Below are 18552 nucleotides of genomic sequence, written 5' to 3'. Positions count from 1 at the left end.
AATTTAAATCACAGAATTTCATTTTCTTTTTAATCTGTTGCGATAAAGCATCAGCCATCTTCGGGAACAGAGTGAATCTGAGAGTTTTGTGTTGACTCTCACGTTTCCCATTACAGACACCTCTCATGTCTGTCCCGAAGCAAAAATAAATTTCCCTTTTTAAACTTCTGATGATAAAAATCTCATCTGAAGCCTCATAAATGATCCTTTATTATCTATATTAATAATGAATAAATGTCTTTTGAATACCCCTGATCTTTTGCATTAATAGCACCAGATGTATTATAGATAACCTTTTGATTTAACAGCACAAACTCTGAAACAATATTAAACACTAAAGAACTGATCTTACTGGAGTCACTGAGGTCAGAATTATAAACATTTCTTTCAGTTCTGTGTGTGGGTCCATTAAGTGACACTAACACCTATTAGTATTTATTCTTTGAATGTGTGTGGAGGAGACAGAGAAAGAGAGAGAGCCCTACAATCTGAGCTCATAAATTTTTATTTTCTGCAGCCTTTTATTTTTCACACATTCCATGTTCCATCTCCAACTTTTTTCTAGTGTGAGCTAAAGAAATCAACGAGGGCAGAATTTAAAGCAACCCTCTATCTATCTGCTTCATTTCTAGCCTCCTTTTTTAAATAAAATTAATCTCTTATTACTGCATTTCCGGTTGGAAAAACTCCGGTTGGAAAGATTCTGGCGTGTATTATCAAAAAATGAAAGGATCGTTAATGAGAAACTTAGCTATTTCTTCTTCAAGTTTTTTTTTACTCAACTTCACTGACTGCTCTTCTATTGCTAAATGCCTCCTTCACCCCATCACAGTTGGTGCAGATGAAGGTGTGTCAGAGGCTAAGGTGCCGTGAGTGGCCAGGTCACAGAGCCAATCAGGGCAGAGCCACAACAATAACCCAGATTCCGGACTCAAGCCAGCTTCCTTGACCTTATTCCAGGTTCAACCCTTCCACATGCTTCAATTCTTGCCCTTGGAGCTGGCTTGCTGCTAAGTGAGCCACCCTGGGAACCAGGTCCTATCCATCAGAGGGCCCAGGACCTGGCCCTGCACACCAGTGTACCAGCACTAGCCCCAAGACCCCCAGGGCCCACATCCAGAGACCCTGGGACCCTACTCTTCCCATCAGTGGGCAGACACCAGCTTCTGGACAATCACAACTCTGCAGCCTTCCACACCAGGACCCAGCCCACCTACCAGCAGGCTGACATCAGCCCCAGGACCCCCTAGGTCCCAGCTCTGCCCACCAGCAAGCCAACACCAGCTCTGGGACCCCCAGAGCCCTGCAGCCAGAGACCCAGGAGCCCAGCTCCAACCACCAGCTGGCCAATACCAGCTCCAAGACACCTTGGACCCCTCAGCCAGCTGCCACGGGACCCAACCCCACTCACCAGTGAGCCAACACCAGCTTTGGGACACCCCGGACCCTGCAGCCAGCTGTGTCAGAAAATGCCTAAAGAGAGAGAAATGAAAGCAACCCAGGCCCTGCCCTCAAGGAGTTCAGAGTTCAGTTGGAGAGATAGAAACATAACGGATAATTTCCATATAATGTCCTGTGCTGTGGGATAGAATGTGGATTGGCTGTAATTAATTACAGAGCTGGATCAGGTGAGATTAAAGGATTAGTCAGAGTCTACAGATGAATAGGGCTTGGGAGTGACATTCTAGGAAAAGGAAAGAGAAAGACAAAGGGCTGATTTGGGGAATGGTACACAGTACAGGTAGCAGGGTCTCACCTTGGACCCAGGATGGCATCAACCAAGATGGGATGGTGCAGATCCTTGAGAGTCTCTGGGTCAAAAACTGATCAAAGGGAAAAACTGAGGAGACCCAGAAATCTGGTTCAAAGACAATGGATGGGCTCATCATCAGAGGGATAGGAGGGATTCTGAGAGGCACACATACACTTAGATTTTCCACCGACCAGCCCGTGTAATCATGTCTGAGGCATAGGCAGGGTGGAAACAGTGCAAGAGGAATTAAAAGCTAAAGGGATAGCCATTATCTTGTAATAACCTATAATGGAGTATAAGATGCAAAAATACTGAACCACTATTCTGTAAATCAACTATACTTCAATTTTTAAAAACCTGAAAAACAAAAAGCTAAACAGAATCTTTCTCCACATCTCTGTGGGTCATTGGGCACCAGAGGTACCCACGGTGACCATGGCGGTGACAGCCACGAACTGCTGAAGGCAGTGGAGGTGGCTGTGACCAAGGCTATGGTAATATCAACAGCAAAGCTTCCACTTTTGATGACAGAATCCTTCTCAAGACACAGCCCAGAACTTTAGAACATGGGGAAAAGGGCACCCAAATGTCCTTTGCAAATCCAAGGATGAAACCCTGTGATGGGGAACCAGCTCTCAGAGCACACACTACAGGGGCACTTCCAGAACCATTTGGGACGAGTTTGGACATTTGGAGCTTCTCCAGAGAAGGTGGGGACAGAGTCAGAAGGTATTTTTAGTGACTGCTTTTGTCACCCTATTTGCAAAACGCCTCTTCAAGACTTCAAACGTGCGGGGTCTGCACTGGTAACAGAAGAAACTGGAAACTGGAATATTTGTGGATATTTGTAAGTTTTTATCAACACAATATCTACCTCCCCTTCCCAAAAAGCATCTCAATTTCTTTTTGAGAAATTCCTTCTTCCCTCTTGTGTGACATCTTTGTGGGACAATAAATGCAGATACTGTTACCGACCAGGGTTCTTGGCCTTCTTAATCGATAGAAATTGATTAGAGGCCAGACAAGAAATTCAGGCCAGGCTTTACTGGGGCCCTTGCTGCAGCAGGGGAGAACGAGAAAAAACAAGTTTCCCTTTCTTGCTCTCTCCCTGAGGGGGGGTGGCGAGCTTGTTCCTTATATGGGGTGAGGATAGGGGTGTGTCCAGGGGTCGGGTCAGAGGGGTGGCTTAGGGGGCTTGCCTACCTCTTGGGTGATGCCGTATGCAGGGAGCATGTGCAGTACCTTGCTTTTGCTCCCAACCCCCTGCTTTTGCTCTGGGCTCTTCAAAAGTGGCAGTGGGTTTTCTGGTCTCTTTGTATCTTTAGTCCAGAATTTGCCCCAACTGCACATGCAGGCAGTTATCTTTAGTCCTTTATAGTTTCTTTGTATTTTGTAGCTCAAGGAGAGGTGTGTCGAGGTGCAAGCACTGCAGCATTGCAGCAAAGAGTTCCAGGCCCCAGCCTGTCTCAGTACCAGCTCTCGTTGTGGAAGCTGGCTGGACAAATCCTTCCTTCCTCTCAGACACTTCATACTTGGGGGATGGCTAGTAGATACTCATTTGGTAATGTTGACTCTTCAGGGAGTGACACAGAGCAAAAGAAACGGAAGGCACAGGATACCAGTGGAGGCACCCCACTTCCAGCTTAAGTTCCTGCTATAAGCCCAGTTCTATGGTTTCAGCTTCCTAACCCTCTGAAGTTGCCTTGCCCTTTCCTGCCTTTATTCCTCCAGCTTTCTTGCCATTGTTGTGACCTTCTGACACCCTTCTAATGTCTGGTCTTTGCTTAAATTCCCCAAGGTCAACTTCTGCTTTGTGTTGCATACAAAATAGAGAGAAGGGGTTCCAAGTTCTTGGAAGGTGGGAGGGAACAGCATTCAAAGCACCTGTGAAGAAGCCAGATTTAAGGAACGGATACACTTCGATTTTAACAAGCAAGAAGGAGGATGCGATCAGTGAGTTGTAGGTAGATTCACATGCTGGAGAGTGGAACATTGTGGAAATGTGCCTCTGTGAAATTGAAATATTTCTCTCTCACAATAGTGCGCCAAAGATAGGCTCGCCAGCCTCCAATATGTAAGAGAAAAGACCACCCATGGGGTGTGTCGATACACCAATAGCTGCTCTCCAGGGCCAGAGGAATGAAGTTCCAAATTAAATATAATCTAAATTACTATCCTAACTAGAGAGTCTTTTCCAGGTAGTAAGATGCCCTGTAAGATTTAAGGGTCAACATAAGAAAATATACATTGCAAGGTTGTTCGGTAAAAGGGTGATAAATGGAGCCCTTTCCAGTAGATATCATTATTTTCCTGAAAATACAGATTCTGAATCGTGAGAGAACATAAGAGTAAATAGTGGAATTGTTAAAAATGGCAATTCGTAGGCCCCAATCACAGAACCCATAACATACATCTGGAGAGGCACCTGCTTTTTAACAAGTATCCCAGGACATTCTGATGCAGGTCATTCACTGGCTACACTCAGAGAAATTCCTCAAAATAAGTGTGAATGCTTGACTGGCACTGCAAGAATCCCCAGGTTCCTAACTCAGGGAATTAGAAATAAGAGTTAAGTGAGGGTCAAGACTGATACACTCTGCAGTTCCACAATGTCTTAAAGGACCCAGGTTTCTTCCGCCTTTTGACTCTGCCATGCTTGGCCTGCTGCCTTTGTCCTGGGCAGGCTCCTCTCATAGTTGCATGATGGCTGCACGCTGCCAGCTCTCACATCTCACTTCGGAAATGACAACTCCAGAAAAAGCCATGTTTCCCTTTTGCTTCTGCTAAAAAAAAGCAAGGAATCCCTTTCCAGGTGCACGTATAGTAGATCAATAGATCCACCCTCACCCATTTCACTCGCCTGAGCTGAGGTCCACATCCATCCCTAAGCCAAGAGATGGCGTGAGAAATGGGACCACTCTGACTGCCTCAGACTGGTCAGGAGCTAGGTCACGTGGCCAGATTGAGAACAACTAACTCAAAGGGAGAGGAAGAAAGTTGGAAAGGCCTTGGGGAGGTAGCCCTCAACACGCATGCAGTGTTTTATTTATTTGCCATAATTTATTTTTTCATGTAATTCCTCCAGAGTAGACCACTGTAGTTTCAAGGCTAGTACGTCCCATTCTGCAGAGGTAATGAGAGCAATGATAGACGTGTTTAACCTTTGGGTCAAGGTATTTCCACTGTCCAAAGAACTCTTACAGCTCCTACTATGTCTGAGGTGGAGCTGGGTGGGTACTGGTGACAACGAGGCTGAGATGTCAGATTCAATCCACAAAACTCCTTTACACACCACGTTTCAACAGTACAATCAATCTCTAAGCTGAGGAGAAAAGATTAAAAAGGAAACAGTTGACTGCCCATCCCAATGAAGCTAAAAAAATTAAGCAAAAATAACAAGTACACCTATGTCTCAGGAAAGATAAACATTTTAACTAATTGCTTCTTTGTTTTTAAGGCAGTAGAGGAATTGCAAGCCAAACACGGGTGGCGTTGGTGGCGTGGTTGTGGGGGCACCCTCCTGAACAGCAGGAACCCCTCTCCAACCCGTTCTGGGGGGAGCAGCCCAAGAACCCGGGAAAGGAGGACAGACAAGCAGGTTTCTGGCATCGACGGGTGAGGTCTTCCATCTGATTTGCTCCATCGATGACCTGGACCATGCACAGACACTAGGGGATTTGAACCCTAGTGGAGCAGGTGCAGGTTCAGGGGAGCAACCCAGGGGATACAGTGGCCGTGGCCTTCATGCCCACCATTCCACACTGCAGCACGGCCTCCTATCGTCCTGTCCATCAGAATCAAGCTTCTGAGCTCCCTTCCCCAGCGTTTCGAGATGGACATGCACCTGAGGCCGGGGACCCATGCCTGGGAGTCCTGGACACCGCCCCCTGCTGGAGGTGATGAAGCAGTGCCGTCAGTGCGCTCCTGAGCCTGGCTTTGGCCCTGGGCCCACGTACCCTTGTCCTGGCCCCAGCTGCACCCAACTGCACCGTGTCCTTGTTCTCGAGTCACCAACAATGAGAAACTAACATTTTACAATAAACCCTTAAGTTAAATTCAAAAAGAAAACGGAAGTAGAAATTTTATTACACTTTTTTCTGAATGTTTCCACCAGCTGTGAAAAAGATATTTAGTAACCAAATTTCTTTTCTCTTGAGACTCACAAATGAAACTTTCAGTGTTATAAAGATAAAGCTGGATAGCATACTTAGTTTAAGGTAAACCAAATGGCAAATTAAATAATTTCACACCAAAATTTCATAACTGATCGCCTGGGCCAGACAAGACTATAAGCCCTTTCTGACTTTGTTATGGGGGGCACCATCAGAACAGCTTGGCGTCAGTGAAAGCAAGACAGGCCAGTATGGTGACCCACTCATCCCAGTTTGCCCAAAACCGTCACCTTTTTAAAACTGAAAGTCCCAAGGCCTCAGGCAAATGGGGACAGCAAGGCCAGACTATGCCTGTTAAAGTCAGAGAAATTCGAGGTAATTGAACTGAAGAGCAGACACAGGACTCCAAGACAGGCAGATGACTTTAAGTGATACTGAAAGAAATTGACTGATAATTTTAAAAACTTCTATAGATAATTTGTGGACAATTGTGATAAGTAGAAGAAATACCAAAAGACAGACACCAACAAAAGTACTATTTTTCTATCAAAAGAAATAATGTATTTCAGAAACCACACAGGCTGGTAATTTTAACCTTAACCAATTCCTTTTAATTAAATTCAATAAGTAATTTTAGAGGCACCTAATTTGTGTAAAACACTAACAGATTATTGGTCTCTGAAGTTAATGATCACGTAAGAAAATAAACATGTTATTAGAAACAAGTATGAGCTACAATATGGATGAAACTTAAAGACGTTTGCTAAATGAAATAAGCTAGTCACAATAGTGTTACCGACCTGGGTTCTTGGACTCTTTAATCAATCCAAATTTACAAGAGGCCAGAGAAGAAATTCAGGCAAGGCCTCATTGGGAAGGAGCAGTGGCTTGGGCCAGAGGGGTGGCTTTGGGCTGCCCAGCTCCTTGGTGGTGCCGTGTGCAGGGGTCACGCTCAGGACCCTGCTTTTGCAGAAACGGCAGTTGGGTTTTGATCTTTTTGTATCTTACTGTTCATAATTTGTCCCAACTGCACATGCACATGGTCCCTTATAATTTCTTTGTATTCTGTTGCTGGAGGAGACAATTGTCCAGGTGCAAGCCCTGCAGCAAAGGGTCCCAGGTCCCAGTCTGTCTCAAAAGGACAAATACTGTGTTAATCTTCTTATATGAGGTCCCTGGAGTAGTCAAACGCATACGGACAGAAAGTAGAGTGGTGCTTGCTAGAGGCCGGGGGGAGGGAGGAATGGGAGTGTTGACCTGAAACAAATGGACTGCCAGATATTTCTCCAGCAAAGATGGGTTTATTCGGAATCAGGAGAGAATCACAGTTTGGAGTCTGCAAGTGTGTTGAGCCACGTGCAGGTCCCTACAGTGGAAAAGCAGGAGATGCTTCTATAGAGAGAAGAGGAAGTTGGGAGCACGGGCTTAGTGAACAAGCGTCCCTGGCTTTTCATTGGCTGAATCCTCACCAGGAAAGAAGAGGAGGCTTTACTCTTCCTGTTGGGCTCCTGCACCGTCACAAGAAGTGAGAGGCCCCTTCTGCTCTCCCAACTCCTTAATTGAGGGTTCTGTTTATTATTTTTTGCAGGAGTTTAATGGGAACAGAATTTCAGTTGGGGAAGATGAAAAAGCTCTGGAGATCATAGTGGTGACAGTTGCACAACATTGTGAATATACTCAATGCCTCAGAACTGTACACTTAAAAATGGTTAAGGGCTTCCCTGGTGGCGCAGTGGTTGAGAGTCTGCCTGCCGATGCAGGGTACACGGGTTCGAGCCCTGGTCTGGGAAGATCCCACATGCCGCGGAGCAACTGGGCCCGTGAGCCACAACTACTGAGCCTGCGCGTCTGGAGCCTGTGCTCCGCAACAAGAGAGGCCGCGATAGTGAGAGGCCCGCGCACCGCGATGAAGAGTGGCCCCCGCTCGCCGCAACTGGAGAAAGCCCTCGCACAGAAACGAAGACCCAACACAGCCATAAATAAATAAATTAGTTAATTAATTAAAAAAAAAAAAGGAAACCCTCTATTGCCTTAGTAATACCAGAGGAGATTGCACTTGTTAAAAAAAAAAAAAAAAGGTTAAAATGGTAAATTTTCAGTTATGCATATAACAATAAAACAAATATGAGTTCCCTAAGATAAAGTCATGCCAAATAATCTTACTTTCTTTTGGATTGAGTTCGTGGACTGGGGATCAGAGGGAATTTCATAGACATTTATCTTGGAGGCAGCAAAACACATGAAGGTCGCTGTTTAGTCAGTTTCTTGTTTCTCAACCCTGACGACACATTAGAAGCCCTGGATGACTTTAAAAAAATTTTTTTTTAATGCCCAGATCCCAACTCATACCTAAGTATAAATCTCTGGGAGAGGGGTTCAGGCCATACAGTTTTTAGGAAGTTCCCAGTTAATTTTCATGTTTAACAGAGGTCGATTGCTAGGAAGGTATTTGTGGCATACTTCAGTATTCTACCTTGGAAGGCAGCACAGGAAATTTGAAATGAAGAAGGTTTAAATTTAACCAGACCTGGGTTTTGAATTCCAGCTTCTGCATTTCCCCTGCCTGAGCTCTAAAACCTTGGCAAGATCACATGACATTTCTGAGCTTTAGCTTACTTGTATAGATATAGATATAGGATTATCTATTATATCTATTATATAGATATAGGATTAACTCTACTTACCTCGCAGGTAAGTGTAAAAAAGGAAAAATCAATGGAGACTGTAGTTACAGAGAGGGATTCTGAGAAGTAGGGCTTGCAGAGGGCCTTGAGTACGTGGGTAACATTCAAGTAGGAGCAAATTTGGAAAGGTGAGTTACCGGCAGGAGGCCCAGCTTTAGCACAGCATGGAGGTAGCTGGGAGTGTTGGGTTGATACTACATGGGCAAGGCAGTCCAATCCAGTACATCTTCAGGGCAGATTATGGAACACCATGAACAGCAGTCTGGAGAATTTAAATAAAGGTACCTTTGGCTGCCCTGTCTAAAACATCCGGACCAGCTAAAGGTAGAACCTAGAAAACCAACTAGGAGAAATTTACTGTTAATTCAATTCAGCAAATTTTATTAGCGCCTTCTCAGTGCCAATCACTTTGCTGGGAGTTGTGGGAAATAAAACAAGTAGTAAAACCTAGGAATACTCTGATCAGTATCAATAAACATTTTCTGGACTAATAAATGGGAAAAAATGAATCAATGAATAATAAAATATTGGGGCAAGAGGAAAGGTGATCACGAAGGAAAACCACATTGCAGCAGAAGTTTCAAGAAAGAGATGGTGTTTACTTTTAACTATTTGTTAGATCTGAGTTAATGATGTGGACAAGATATTCTTGTCCACAGAAATAGTATCTGTTAATGAAATAAAATAAGCATTTTAAAATTGGACAAAATAATGTTCTGCTAAACATTTGACGTCTCTAAGTTGTTAGATCCTCTTATATTGTCTAGATCATTTTAAAAAACCTCACAGTAAGCCTTTTAAATTGAAGAAGAGTTAAACACCAAAAAACCTAGATACATTTTCTGAAAAAATGGTTACAAATATTTTCTGATCATGGTATGAATAATATGGGCATTGTTAGTAAAATGCCTCATCAACTGGTCTCTAGTCAAATAAGAAAAAAAATAGAAAGAGAAATAAGAGGGGCAGGGGGGTGCAGGGCAAGATTGATTGATTCATTCAATGTAAGTACATTTCACTGAAACTAATAAAATCTATAAAGTCATTTCAGCATGAGAAGGGAAGTAGAGATACATTTAGATACAAAATCATGACTCATACTATGCTGTCCCTTCTAAAGACCACAAGTAAGCCAAAATGTTTTCAAAATTACATTTTCCACATCACCTGAGCTGATATACCAGAGTAATGTGAAATATTATAAACTTGACTTTCAAAGGGGATGTCTCAAACTGCATTTTCCAGTGTGGAAAATTAAGCCAATCCTTCTGAATTGATTAACGGCAGAAAACAAACCTGTGGGGGGAAAAGGATCTATTTTCTGACTCTCTAGGCTACTCTTCAGGGGAATGTATTTTTGATGTTCTCTTGGGAAGTGATGATGTAGGGTCGTCATTAAAAAAAAATCAGACATCACATTTAGTTACATATGACAGTTGCCAGACTGGAACCCAATTTTAATTGGGGCAGCAGTGCAGCTCCTTTGTGGCTATCCAAAGGTGGGATTATGTGGCTTTTTGTTTGTTTTGTATTTGTGTTACTGAAGGCAAGTTTGTGTGCCCGACACACAGTGAGGCCAAACAATACCAAAACGTTGGAGTTTGGAGAAGAGACAGGTTTACTGCAAGTCATGCAAGGAGAATGGGTGGCTCATGCCCCCCAAAAACCCTGACCTCCCCGTAGGGTTTCAGCAAAGCATTTTTAAAGGCAAGGTGAAGGAGGGGGTGCGGTTGGTTGTTGCAGACTTCTTGGTGTAGGGATCCTTTGTTCTTGCAGCTGTCCTCATAGGTCAGGTCATGGATGTCCCTGGAAACTTCCAACAAGACAAATGTTTTGCTCTGTTCTGCAGCTTTTTCTCTCTCTATGAATGGAAAAGGGTTATACCCTTAAAGGTCAGAGCCTTGAGAATGGGCTATCCTGTCTATTTCAGGCTATAGGCAACATTCTTAGCTCCAGGCAAAAGCAATAGAATACAAAGGTTAAAGTAAAAGAAACAGATCTAATATGGGGTCAGATTTGGTCTTCCCTGTCACATTGTTAGCTGGAGAAAGGACGCCGCCAACTGTGAGTGTCCCACACAGCGCACGTGGACGGGTAACACGCATTAGTTGAGGAAAAGGAAGGGAAGGAAGATTTAGAGTAAAGTTAAGGAAAGAATCACCACTTTGTTTATATTTTCATTGAGGTCCTCAAGATATTCCCCCCCTACCTCTCCTCGGCTGTCTAGGCAAAGGGACATCTGGAATCTTGTTTTTAATCCATCAACATTGTGAACAAATGCCTGCAAACAGTGTTTCAAGGAATAAAAGAAATAAGTGAATGCCCTTATGAGAGATAAAAATATGGATTCTTTCCCCAAAAGCAAAACCATTTGATGTGCTTTTAACAGGAGCAGAGAGTAACTGATCCCTGGTACCTTTTTGCAGATTCCAGCCCGACTACCAAACATATCTGAAGACTCAGGAAATGTCCTATAAATGGGAAATGGGAAGACTTACCATTTGGCCCTTTCTTCTTTCCCCCACCAGACACTCTTTTCTATTTCTTCTACCAATGGACATTATTTTAATCACCTTCAAAGAGGTTTTAGGCAAGAGGAGGTTGAGGGAGAGCAGGGGACAATGCAATAACTGTCCTTAGACAAAGGCAGAGAAAGGAGACAACCAGAAAGGACAAAATACAGAGCCTCGTGTGTGATGCAGGGCCAGCCGTCCCCAGATGTTACCAAAGCATCAGGGTCTCTCCCTGCAAGAAAAATTGGATTAGTCACCATCTTGTCTCCTAATGGACACACTCTGTGATCTTTAGAGCTTCATTTACTGGGTTAATAGTGCTTTGCCTGAGTTCCTTTGCTATGGAAAAAAATAAAAACCTGTAAGAAGAAATATTCTGGGTGCCGTTCGCAGCCGCTGACACGAGTAATATCGTATTCATCACAGACAGACCTCGTATCTCATTACTGCTGAAGAGTTGCCCCGGGGGCATCTGGGCTTGGGCAGGCCAGGCCTCTCATGTGGAACCGTTCAGGTATATTGTGAAATGATTTAATGCGATAATAATGTCCACTTTGCGAGATAGATTATGTTTTTCATAGTGGCTGATGGTTAATGAATGATACATTAGCAAACATCACTAAAACATTATTGGGAAATGCAGATGGAGAGATGGGAGTTCTTTTTCCTGCTTCTTCTCCGCTTTCTCCCCAAGCGGGCCTACCGTCGCCCTTCCCCCACTCCGATGCATAAAGATGGAAAGCAGAAGAACTTCCAAGAATCAGAAAACTTAATTTATTTCAAAAGAAAAAAAAAAAGATCCCAGCTCTGTGTCCCTGCCTCTCAGCCTCTCCTTCCCAGAAGGAGGGATGAATCCTAAAAAACGTTCCAACAGGAGCCGAAATATCTCTTCTGAAATCAAATGAGAATCAATGAAAGTGCAAACCTGAACAAATACATTATGTGTTGACCCAGTTTATTAGATGAAGCCGTTTACCCTGATTTGATTTATCTGGCAATACACAGCTCAGCTGTGAAATGAGATAAGCAGAGCCCATTCACCTTATTTACTAGATGATCGCAGCTCTGGCGAACGCGGCCCCGGTTAAGGATCTGTCAGCATTTCCATTACAAATCCCTCTTTTTCAGCAGCTGCATGGACCCACTCCCATCTCCAGGCAGACCCAGCCAGGAAGCACAAACTCTGGAAAGGCATGTCACGTCCATACGTTTGATTATTCACCATCTGTGTTGCTGAGTAACCAGGAAGAATATGAGTGACCCGCATCCAGCAGGCTGATTCTGCCAAAGAGGTCAGGCGTGTTCCCCTTTACATTTATTTTGATTCTGCCGAAGAGGTCAGGCGTGTTCCCCTTTACATTTATTTTGACTCTTTTCTCATGGACCTTTCCAGGATAGACTAGGTCCAAAATGTGCTGTCTCCATTTCTATTCTTTTGGGAATGGGAAGGCCTACACAGTTTTCAGAACTCCTCTCCAGCCTGGGCAAGTCTCTGTCCAGAAGGCCATGAGGGGCTGAAATAATAGGAGACAGACCCACCGTAGGATTAACGGGTGGACCTGCCCAGGAGGCAGGAGAACGGTCCCTGTTACTCTGAGTTTTTCAATAAACATCTCCCATCCAGATGCCCAGATTCAAGGAAGAATCACAGAGAGAGAAAGGGCCAGAGGTGGGGCATCGCTATGATTCCAGTGTTGTTTGAAGAGGAAATACAAGAGCAACCTTATGACCTTTCAGTCTCATTGAGGTTCCAGTCCTACAGAGCATGCAACCCCACGAAACCGCACATGGGGGAGAACCTGCTGTGGGATCCTCCTTGACGCATCTCCAGACTTGGTGGCACAATCACGCACAGCAGAAAGCAGGAGGGCAGAAAGTCTGGGGGAGCTGGTGTTTAGCATGAGAGCCATCCCCTCGTTCCCTAGTGAGATCCTCATTGGCCTCAGGTCTGAATGGGGGCAGAGAGAAAACTGACCAGGAAACCACGGGGACTTCTGGGTAACGTGGCCCCAAGCATTGTCCCTGCTCTCTCCTGAAAGCCCCCTAAAATGAGAGGAATGGAATAAGATAGGCATACGCTCCTAGGGATGAAGAAAAGGGAGAGGATGCATCAGCAAATCAGCATGTTCAGCCAACTTTTTGGAAACTGGAAAGAAGATGGAAGGCTGGTAACTGACTAAGCAGAATAGAGGGAAATGCTTTGCTACTAGAACCACCCCCACCCAATGCCTCCCACTGAAGCCGAAGCCAACCTCTGGACCCCAGCACTGAATTAATTCTCGGAGATAGGGTTTTGGGTGAAGTATAAAAGAATAGCTTGATTGCTTTGCCAGGCAAAGGGGGCCACAGCGGGCTAATGCCCTCAGAACTGTGTGTCCCAACCTGGAGCAGGTAGTGAGGAGTTTTATAGTAATGGTTCAAAGGGGGCGTGATCAGCTCGTGGACATTCTTCTGATTGGTTGGTGGAGAGGTAAGTGGGGGTCGGCATCGTCAACCTTCTGGTTCCAACCGGTCTGGGTTCTACGTGCTTGTGGGCAGCATGCAGTTAACTTCTCCCACCTGGTGGGGGTTTCAGTACCTGCAAAACAGCTCAAAGATATTGTTATGTGTGTCCCTTGAGGGGGAACCAGGACCCTGCCCCAAGGCTGCACTATTGTTTCCTGACTGCTCCTCTCTTGTCTCCGCATCCCCTCCCTTCCCTAATTAGCAACTGTTTGAATCTGCTGTTGGAACTAAGGGACGGTCATGGAGGCCGAATGAAGCCTATTTCCTGTAATCAAGAAATGAGGGACACAGAAAAGCTTTTGTGCCCAGGAACCCCACAGGGTCCTGCTCGGTATCACCACAATAGAGCAGGAGATACAGATTTAGCCTCTGAATAAATTCACCTGGAGAGGCTCCAGATGCCCGGACTGGTGGAGGTTAGGTGATACCATCTTAAAGCAGGAAGATAATGGAAAGTTCATGGAGAGAGTAATGGACCCCCAGCCCCCTTCCCTCACTCTGCTGGTGGCCACGCCAGTGTTCTCAATGCAGGAGTTTTGTCGGTGATGGAGTCTTTTTTCAGATTTGATGGAAAAATATTAGGGATAAAGAGAGTAGGGCCAATAAAGAAATAAGGAAAAGTATTAATCAAGGAAATCCAAGAACTGTGCAAGAAAAAAAAAAAAACATAACCACAATATACAGTAGGCTCAGCAGTGAACGATATTCACAGAGTTCATGATCATGAACAGTGTAAAAAATGGTGATTATAACCTTGCTGGGAAGACAAGGAGAGTGAGGTGTGAAAGACGGTGTAAGGGAGCTGAAACTTCAGCTACATCCACAGGGTGGAAATGGAGGGTCTAAAATTGGTAGATGAATAAATAACAATATAAGCTGATTTAGAAATGTGGAAATAGAAACCAAAGAAATAGCTAAAAGAATTAAATGTGGCTAATTGCTCAGGAATGGGAAACATGGGAGGCAGGTAGTAAAGATTAAAGGTGGGGTAAGGATATTTCTGTCATGACTTTGGATTTAATTATAAGCCCTCTAGTATCTTTAAAATTATATGCAAAAAAAGCGAAAATGTACCTAAAAATAAGATGTGAAATCTCATGAGACCAGTAGGCTCCAGCTTCCTACTTTACATTTGGATGAATCTGTGAACCTAAGGATGGCTTGGCCATGGGAAATGGGAAGGGCAGGGACTTGGAAATGCCAGTCCTCTCCCCAGGGTCTCTGTCCATCCCTGCTCTCCACTCACACCGGCCTTTCATTCCTGGAACACTTGGGACTTCTTCCCATCATATTCCCCATATCAGGGGTTTTGAACCAACTGTTCTGTCTCCTCAGTATATTCTCTTCTGTCCCTCTTTTTTCTCCCTCCTTCCCACTCTTTCTTCAGCTCTCAGATCCTAATACCTCCCTCATGGAACTCTCAGTCAAACGCCCTTCTGTCAACTCCCATGTAACCTTGAACTGCTCTTCTGAAGCCAACTTCACAGTGCTTTGATCCTTTGATTCATGTCTCTCTCCCCCATTTAGCCTATAAGCAGCAGGGTGTCTACATTTTTTTTCTTTCTCCCTAATCCTAATACTAGCACAGTAGCTGCCCATAAAATACACTCCAAAAGGTGCTGAATGAAAGAATAAGTGAATGGATGAACAAAAAAACCCAAAAAACATGGAATGAATGAGGCTGACACTCTTTTAATGGAGAAGCTTGATACTCCCAAAGTTGTGTAAATCCAGAAAGAACTTTCCTATGGAAGTTTATGCATTTCCAGCCTTGAAGATCACATGCGATAGTACTTAGAGTGAAAAGAGAAGCTATTTCCTTGACTCTGTGGTTAAGAAATGCCCCGTATGAACTCCTTTACACTATTGATGGGAATGTAAACAGCCATTAAGGAAAACAAGATGGTATTTCAAAAAATTAAAAATAGAACTACCATATGATCCAGCAACGCCATTTCTGGTATATATCCAAAGGAAATGAAATCACCCTCCCAAAGAGACATCTGCACTGTTATGTTTATTGCAGCATTATTCATTGTAGCCAAGACATGGAAACTACCTAAGTGTCCCTCAGTGAATGAATAAAAAAGATGATGTATATATACAATGGAAATCTAGTCAGCCTTTAAAGGGAAGGAAATGAAGTCATTGTGACAACATGGATGAATCTGGAGGGCATTATGCTAAGTGAGATAATCTGGACAGAGAAAGACAAATACTGTATGATCTTATTTATACATGGAATTGTGAAAAAAGAAAAAAGTCAAACTCATGGAAGCAGAAAGTAGAATGGTGGTTACTAGGGGCTGGGTGTAGATGGGGGAAAAATGGGAGATATTGGTCAAAAGGTAGAAACTTTCAGTTATAAGATGAATAAGTTCTGGAGACATAATGTACAGCATGGTTACTGTGATGGTTAATGTTATGTGTCAAGCTGTCTGGGCTAAGGGATGCCCAGAGAGCTGGTAAACATTATTTCTGGGGGTGTCTATGGGGGTGTTTCTGGAAGAGATGAGCATTTGATTCAGTGGACTGAGTGAAGAGATCCACCCTACCTACTTGGGCATCATCCAGTTCATTGGAACAAAAAGGTGAAGGAAACACAAACTCACTCTGTCTCTTCTTGAGCTGGGACATCCATCTTCTTCTGCCCTTGCAGCTCCTGGTTCTTGGACCTTTGGGCTCCAGGACTTATACCATCAGCTCCCACTTTGTACACTTTTAATGTATGCAATTTTTATTTGTCAATCAAATCATATATCAATAAAACTGGGAAAAAAAGAAATGCCCCTTATATACTCAGTATCCTTCCTTAATGGCAAATCATCAACAACACTCCATCATAGCTCAAGAGACACATAATAAGCAGCAATAAATATCTAATGATTTCTTGACTGGTAGTAGTTTGGAAACTGGTATTCAAATCTGTCTTAAAGGTAAACCTCGTAACATGCAGGAGATGTATTTTATGTCTCCTGTGATGATTATACCTGACAATAAGTCCCAAAATATTAATGAGAATAAATCACCAATTTAGGGATAGATGATTTCTTTAGGAGCTTATGGGATTTAGAGGTTAATTTCACTCCGTGTTCAGATTTCAATGAACACAGATGGTTTTCCAGTTTTCCAACAACAAAGCCAAGTCCAGCTGACTTCTCTCTCTGGGGTAGAAGGTAGTGTTGAATCTCACTATTCTTCTGCTTAAATCCTGAAGTTCGCGACTTTGATCTTTTAAACCACACCATTGCTTTCAGCTCAAGCTGGAAGTTGTTTTGAAGCTTCTGACTATGTAAACAGAGCTGGCTATTGGTTACAAAGTTACTCAGATGTCTAAGACCTCTAGAAGAGCTAGCTGCCAAGAGCAGATGTTCTATCAGATCAGATTGTATCAATGCCATATAGACATGCTTCCTTCAAAATCTCTTTCATGTTGCTAGGTCATACAGGGAAGGAACTGTGGGGGAAAGCTCTGGGCATATAAACAGTATGCATATATTTGTGTCATGACAATACTCAAGTCTACTCTTGAGATGAAATCTGGGAGCAAAATGCTGTTATGCATCCCCTCAATTTAAGGCTTGACTATTTGAACATCTGACTAAATTAGAATGCTGGTGAAGGATAACTCTTGTCTTCTAGGAGACCTTTGGATTCTGACACTGTACTTACCCACTTTTACCCAATAACATTTTGTTATTCAAATTTCTTCAAGTATCATATTTAAAAAATACACTCTTCTAATACCCAATCAAGCTATGTTTCCACTTGGGGATTTTTTCCCCTTCAGTATACGACAGACATAAATGGTCCGAGTTTATTTTTCCCATCTGCTCTGCATTCAGGAATCTGCCATAGTACTTAGAAGCACGGAAGTTCAGTTTGCATTGTTTACACTGGCTCTCCACCAGGCTATAACACAAATTCAGCTGAGACCTACTATGTAGCTGTGGTGTCACTGAAAGGACCCAGGACCCCTAGTTACTAGATAGTTAAACAAAATTCTCTGACTGGGCCAGTATTTCATTGCAATTTTTCTTTATATTACAGTCCCACTCTCTTCTTCAGTTTGAAATTACCTCTGTCTACCACCAAACAATATTCTACTGCAGGAGAAAATGGGAAAAGCCCCTCACATTAAGGTTATTTCTTTCCTAAAGTCCAAAAGTTTGGGTATATTTTGAGGAAGCATGAAATATTCTGGAACAGTAATGACACAGGTTTTGAAGGCAGATCCATCTGGATTTCAGACCTGGCTCTGAGCTTGAACAACCTGACTAACCCTTATGAACCCTGAGGATGTTATCTACTTCATAAATTTGAGGTAGTAAATCCAATGAGATATTTACCATCATTGCCCAAATGTAAGACATGAATGAACATAAGATATATCTCAACTTTACCAGAAAAAGATTTTAAGGAAAAGAAAAGTCGTTTCATGATGCACATCCTGAAATTGATTTTAATGTGGTTTTGGAAAGGGGGTCGTGACGTGCTAATGTTAATGTGTTTGTATCACATACTAAAGTCCAGTCAGAAATCAGGTCATTCTTTTTTCTGATCCCATGTTTTTAATCTCTTCTTGTAGGCGTGGCACGTGCCACAGATGCCAAAGTTCTAGCCACTAATGGTTTTCCCTGTCTTCCTTAGTAGAAGAAACTCTGGCTTTTAGCTAGGCACCTGTTCACCCAGATGAAAGATTCACTCCCTTATTGTTCTTTTGCCAGGCATGAAAGTGGCAGTGTGGGTGACAGCTGCTAGGAAGGCCCTTAAAAGATAGCTGGCTTGTGTTCTTCACTGCTTTTATCTTCCTCCCTTATTTTTCCTGGTGGACAACATGTGGTTGCATTGGCTGGAGTTCAGGAAGCCTTCCTAGACAAAGGGACATCAGGCCAAGGACAGTGGATCACTGAGAGCCAGCGAGCTGCATCCCTGACAGTGACGGAGCTACTGTGTACCAGGGTGTCCTGTCCATACCAGGGATC

The sequence above is a fragment of the Balaenoptera musculus genome, chromosome 11 (genome assembly GCF_009873245.2).
Source record: "Balaenoptera musculus isolate JJ_BM4_2016_0621 chromosome 11, mBalMus1.pri.v3, whole genome shotgun sequence".
Lineage (NCBI taxonomy): Eukaryota > Metazoa > Chordata > Mammalia > Artiodactyla > Balaenopteridae > Balaenoptera > Balaenoptera musculus.
Note: the sequence above shows the minus strand (reverse complement) of the source record.